Below are 7,102 nucleotides of genomic sequence, written 5' to 3'. Positions count from 1 at the left end.
CGTAACAAGAAAATAAAATTCCTATGATCTGATCGTGGAGGAGAATATTTGAGTTACGAGTTTGGTGTACATTTGAAACAATGCGGAATAGTTTCGCAACTCACGCCACCCGGAACACCACAGTGTAATGGTGTGTCCGAACGTCGTAATCGTACTTTACTTGATATGGTGCGATCTATGATGTCTCTTACTGATTTACCGCTATCGTTTTGGGGTTATGCTCTAGAAACGGCCGCATTCACGTTAAATAGGGCACCATCAAAATCCGTTGAGACGACGCCTTATGAACTGTGGTTTGGCAAGAAACCAAAGTTGTCGTTTCTGAAAGTTTGGGGCTGCGATGCTTATGTGAAAAAGTTTCAACCTGATAAGCTCGAACCCAAATCGGAGAAATGTGTCTTCATAGGATATCCAAGGAAACTATTGGATACACCTCTATCACAGATCCGAAGGCAAGACTTTTGTTGCTAAATTCAGAAACTTTCTAGAGAAGGAGTTTCTCTCGAAAGAAATGAGTGGGAGGAAAGTAGAACTTGATGAGGTAACTATACCTGCTCCCTTATTGGAAAGTAGTACATCACAGAAACCGGTTTCTGTGACACCTACACCAATTAGTGAGGAAGCTAATGATGATGATCATGAAACTTCAGAACAAGATACTACTGAACCTCGTAGATCAACCAGAGTAAGATCCGCACCAGAGTGGTACGGTAATCCTGTTCTGGAAGTCATGCTACTAGATCATGATGAACCTACGAACTACGGAGAAGCGATGGTGAGCCCAGATTCCGCAAAATGGCTTGAAGCCATGAAATCTGAGATGGGATCCATGTATGAGAACAAAGTGTGGACTTTGGTTGACTTGCCCAAAGATCGGCAAGCAATTGAGAATAAATGGATCTTCAAGAAGAAGACTGACGCTGACGGTAATGTTACTGTCTACAAAGCTCGACTTGTCGCAAAAGGTTTTCGACAAGTTCAAGGGATTGACTATGATGAGACCTTCTCACCCGTAGCGATGCTTAAGTCTGTCCGAATCATGTTAGCAATTGTCGCATTTTATGATTATGAAATTTGGCAGATGGATGTCAAAACTGCATTCCTGAATGGATTTCTGGAAGAAGAGTTGTATATGATGCAGCCGGAAGGTTTTGTCGATCCAAAGGGAGCTAACAAAGTGTGCAAGCTCCAGCGATCCATTTATGGACTGGTGCAAGCCTCTCGGAGTTGGAATAAACGCTTTGATAGTGTGATCAAAGCATTTGGTTTTGTACAGACTTTTGGAGAAGCCTGTATTTACAAGAAAGTGAGTGGGAGCTCTGTAGCATTTCTGATATTATATGTAGATGACATATTACTAATCGGAAATGATATAGAATTTCTGGATAGCATAAAGGGATACTTGAATAAGAGTTTTTCAATGAAAGACCTCGGTGAAGCTGCTTATATATTGGGCATTAAGATCTATAGAGATAGATCAAGACGCTTAATTGGACTTTCACAAAGCACATACCTTGACAAAGTTTTGAAGAAGTTCAAAATGGATCAAGCAAAGAAAGGATTCTTGCCTGTGTTACAAGGTGTGAAATTGAGTAAGACTCAATGCCCGACCAATGCAGAAGATAGAGAGAAAATGAAAGATGTTCCCTATGCTTCAGCCATAGGCTCTATCATGTATGCAATGCTGTCACTACAAGAAATCTATTGATCCATGACGGATTTCTCATGACGTTCCGGTATACCGTCATGGATCTACAATATGTGAATGGGCCTCGAGACGATTACACCATTATGATGGACATCGATGTACTGTCACGAATACCGTCATGGATCAACTAGATGGGTCTAACTTTTTTTTCTTTATACACCATTTGGACCGTCACGGGTGGCTCCTCCTGTGTATGTCAATCTGTTTGGCCTACATGTCAGTCGAATGCAACAGTGAATACGAAAAAAAATGTAGAAGAACAGAGCGCGTGCTTGAGAAGGGAAATTTTAAGTCGCCGGCGTGGGGAGTGAAAACTTTAAGGCAGCCCATTTAACTACAGAGTCCAGACCAGCCTAACCCTAATTACCCTTCTCCCGTCTCCTTCCATACCATCCATCAGCCGCCGTCGCCACTCCACCTTCCCTCCTTGCATCGCTTCATGCCACCGCTGGCGTCGCCGGCGCTGAACCACCCTGCACCAGGCCCCTCCCATCTATCCCGCACCGGATCCCTCCCCATCTACCCCACTCCGTGACTTTTTCCATTCAGATCGCGCCCTCGAGCTGCGGCGGCCCAGTCTTGCCTCTCGAGCTGACGCGGCCGCGGTCGCGGCAGGACCGACTACCGGGTTTGGAACCCCTCAAGTTCGCCGGTGGCGCGCACGGATCCAGATCCATCCAGCGGCGAGCCAACATAAGTGAGGAATCACCCCTGGCCCACATCCAGGTCCATCGGGTTTGAGTTCTTACACAGCTTCTTATTTGGTTTGCGGGATCTGCAGGTCCATCTCGTGGGGATGGTCAGCGGCAACGCGGAGCTGAACATGGACGTGCCCTTCACGCTGGACGACAGCATCAGCAGCATCAATTTCATCAGATGGTGAGTGCAGCTCGTCAAATGGCTTTCTTTTCCTTGAGTTCCAGATATATTTTAGGGGTACAGTTTTAGGCTTTTGTTTGGATTCCATTGTTGGATGTTGGCTATGGGATTTGTCCACTACTGCAACTTGAAACTTCACTAGGTTGAAATACTTTTGGCTATTAGTACGATAGTGCAAGAAATCCAATAATGTGAATTAAAACTGCAGGTTCTTAACCATCTCTAATTAAGTCAGAAATTGAGTACACTGGAATTGTTACTTTGCATTTCACTTCCTATTATGGATGGGAGTACATCTTCGTCTTGCTGTCATCATTGTTTCCACTAGCACTGTCGTATACTTTCCACGGCGCAGCTCCACTGGGAGCATTACCTCCGGCCTCCAGTCAGTTTTAGTCATGCCACTAGCACCGTCGTATGCTTTCCACATTGCTGCTCCCCCGGGAGCTTCACCTCTGGCCTCCTGTTTGAGAAGATGCAATTTTGGTAGTTGCAGAAACGCCATGGTCAACGGTGGTCCAGGAAAATGCAGTCCAGCATTGCTTTCTCACATTCACCCACTAGGCAATATGTGCAACCTGCACCCTTCCATGGATAATCTTCAGGATACTAACTCATTGACACTTCTATTTTGGTAACCACATCATGATATATAGCTTTTGTTGGATGCTCTTTTTAAACTATGCCATAAGCCTCTACAAATATGAATTGATTGTCTTTTGATAGATCTTCTGCTCCATGGTTGTTTACAGTGCAAGCTCAAGCGCTCATATAACTGTTTTTCTTCATTGTCTCCATAACAATCATTCTTAATTGGTTATGTTAGTTTTAGTTCCGTGCTTACAACTGTATTAGCTGGTCGAAAGTTTTCTTCCTACAGTTTTTTATTTTGTCTCAGTATACTCAGTAGTCAGTACCACACAAGAGTTGACTGAAATTTCTCTACTAGCTAAGTTCTTTCTTTTGTCTCGGTATTCTACTATGTCCATGATGTTTCTGTACTTGGAGCACATATTATTATAATAATGCAATCTCTGTGATGATATAATCAAGTAAGATAGATGCACGGCAAGTGTATGTGGTAATCTACTACTCTCCATGTACTTCCTGAAATTGTACTGAAATATTTCCTTATGTCCCAAAGTTTCATTTGATTCTAGATTTATGTTAAGTAAAAAACACATTTGGAATGATTCTGATTTGTATGTATACATTCAAATTTAAGGTGCTAAATTGTTCTTCTTTGGGGAATTGGTGCAAAATCTATACCAAACAATTTCAAGTCCAGGACTGGAGGTGATGTTCTTTTGTTCCAGTTCTTATGTATATATGTAACAGTTTATCTGTAGTAGGCTGATATGTTCAAACCAATTTTCCAGCCTATTGATACTTTAAGGACATCAGCATCATGCCGGTGCAAGGTAAGCACCGTGTCTCTTCCTCCAATTATCCCATCCATAGCATATCACTATGGCATATGTCTAATGAAACCACACGAAAACAACCATGGACTCAGCTTGGAGGTGCCTCGTGTGCCATTTTGTTAAGTAGTACGTCATGATTTAGAATAGTATCCGACCAGGTGAGCTCATAGTGTTTTGCATTTATTAAATAGTCCACGTATTGTTGACATTAATGAGGTATATCTGTTCATTGGGAGAGCGCTTACTTAGTGCATGATGCATCTCTGTCCTTTTTCTAAGGATTATTTCTTCCAAACATTCCAATCTTTACTTATTCAAGGCTTCGATCTCATCTAATATTGTTATGCCGTTGGTCCTCAAATATTTTATCATGCAAGTTTTGTGGCTACGACCAAACTAAATGTCGATGAAGATATGTTATTGTTACCCATCAAGTACTAACTAGCCTTCTGTTTCACCATATCCTGTAGCTATTGTTGAATTAATTTGTTGAGAAATGCCCATTATTTCTTGCAAAGAATCATGATTATTGATCATATGAAAAAGTAGAATAGCAGCTAGTTTCATGCAATTTATTTGTTTCTGTAGTAATTTTTATTTCAGAAAGGAGGTGTGTGTTGGTACTCTTTAATTGCATCTATTCTAACTGTTACTACTCGCTGTTAAAGTTGTAAGCCAGGTAAAAATTAGCTCTACACAACTACTTTTTGTATGTTTGAAGATTATTGTTACTCAAAGTACTGCTAAATTGTAGTTACTATGTAGATGTCGCTCAGAATTATTATTTTCTTAACTGATCACATTGTACTACGTATTTCTGGCACCTATATTTATATCAGTTTTGTACCTGGTTTTGTGAAGTGACGTGCAACCTAGCACACCCAAGAACAATATTTGTTCTGAATTTTTATCTCAGTCTATCAAATTCGACATGCTCAATATCTCCAATTCAACTTCGAACACATTAAATCTATATAATTATTTTAAACTATGATAAATTGAGTGGTGCTGGGATGCGTCGAGTGGATGGATAATGTTTAGTTATATACCTGAATCGATAAGATGTCCAAAGAACAACTAGTAATTACATGCATGTAAATCCATTCAATATTTGTATCAGATATACCAGAAATAAAATTGCAATTTGTTTTTTCTACCAACTTTAACCTTTTAGTTTCTATTGTATGCTAATTTCGAACAATGACATGGCGGCATATGCTTAAACACCTTAAAAGGAATAGTAAATGAAACATATTTCAATGTTTATATTGCGAAATTATGCTTGCATAACAAGATTATGGTTGTCTATTTAGAGGCACAAGTAATTTAACATTCAGCTTCCCCATGTATTCTATTTTTTATCGACTGGGTTTCCCCATGTGTTTGTGAAAGGGTGAAACAACTATTTTGATATTCATTTGCAATAAAACAAGCTATGAGTTTAAGTGTTTTAAATAGTAAACCTTGATAGCTTATTATTGAATCTTAGTATTTGTCAATCATGCAGTTTGTTTATATACAACTATTTTGTAAAAATAAAGTTCACTAATATTTGTTCAAATAACTAGCTCGGTCAGGTGCATGGGTTGATGAAATAGTTGTTTTGAGGTGCCCAGATTGATGACTAACTAGTTGTTTTAACATGACCTTGAACTTTCTATTTTTGGATGATAAAATTTCACATTTATAGAACTTTTTTTCTAAATTGTATATAGTCTGCATTTTTATATTCGGTTGCCCATGTTTTTATGGTACCCTAATATGGTAGTGGTGTCCTTCCGATGATAGCTTGGAAAATAAACTAATATTATTACTCTAGATTCATATGGGAGTTTACTGTTATAACTTATTATAATTTTGTACGTTTTTGGATTCTATGCAGGTTTGGCGGTTCGTCCGTGTTACTTGAGATTGAAGTTTTTTAGCAGGAATTACTTGGGTCCGTATAGCTTCCTGGAGAAGTGGTGGTGATGGAGACTAAAATCAGCTAGTAGGACATTTTTTCATGGAAGCCATGTTACTCAAAAAAATTATGCTCATAGCGCTTTCTAGATATGTTTGTGCTTTGATATTAAGCTTTCTTTTTGTAATCAGACTAGATTGTTAGAACTCTGTATTGTCATGTGAATAAATGTTATTTTTGAATGAATATAATTTGGGTGTCTTGTTGTAAATTGTGCCGCATCAAGAAAACATGCTGGACTAGAAAAGGGGCTAACATGTTGGACTAAAATATTGGTAGGCTAATGGGCAGAACGAAAATAAATAGCTGATGGGTTGAACTGGACTGAAATTATTGGACCAAAACCCTAACTGGGCTGGTTGCCGCATGGGCCACGTTGGCCTCCACGTCAGATCCACATAGATGCCATGCCAGGTCTGTGTTGCTTCCGGGTCATGTAAATCGGTGACGGATTGTTCTGTCATGGCCTTGTTTGGGCTGGGCGGGCCTGGGGCAGATCCATGACGACCGAGAATCGTCATGGAAGGTGCGATGTCAAATTATGACGCAATATACATGACGGATTTCAAATCCGTCAAGGATGGGTACGCATGACAGTTTTTGGCTAATCTGTGACGGACAAGTACCGTCATGTATTAACAAGTTTCTTGTAGTGTGTGTACCAGACCTGATGTGTGTCTTGCTATAAGTCTAGCAGGGAGGTACCAAAGTAATCCAGGAGTGGATCACTGGACAGCGGTCAAGAACATCCTAAAATACCTGAAAAGGACTAAGGATATGTTTCTCATATATGGAGGTGACAAAGAGCTCATCGTAAATGGTTACGTTGATGCAAGCTTTGACACTGATCTGGACGATTCTAAATCGCAAACCGAATACGTGTTTGCATTAAATGGTGGAGCTATCAGTTGGTGCAGTTCTAAACAAAGCGTTGTGGCGGGATCTACATGTGAAGCGGAGTACATAGCTGCTTCGGAAGCAGCAAACGAAGGAGTCTGGATGAAGGAGTTCATATCCGATCTAGGTGTCATACCTAGTGCATCGGGTCCAATGAAAATCTTTTGTGACAATACTGCTGCAATTGCCTTGGCAAAGGAATCCAGATTTCACAAGAGAACAAAGCACATC

The sequence above is a fragment of the Triticum urartu genome, chromosome 1 (genome assembly GCF_003073215.2).
Source record: "Triticum urartu cultivar G1812 chromosome 1, Tu2.1, whole genome shotgun sequence".
NCBI lineage: Eukaryota > Viridiplantae > Streptophyta > Magnoliopsida > Poales > Poaceae > Triticum > Triticum urartu.
Note: the sequence above shows the minus strand (reverse complement) of the source record.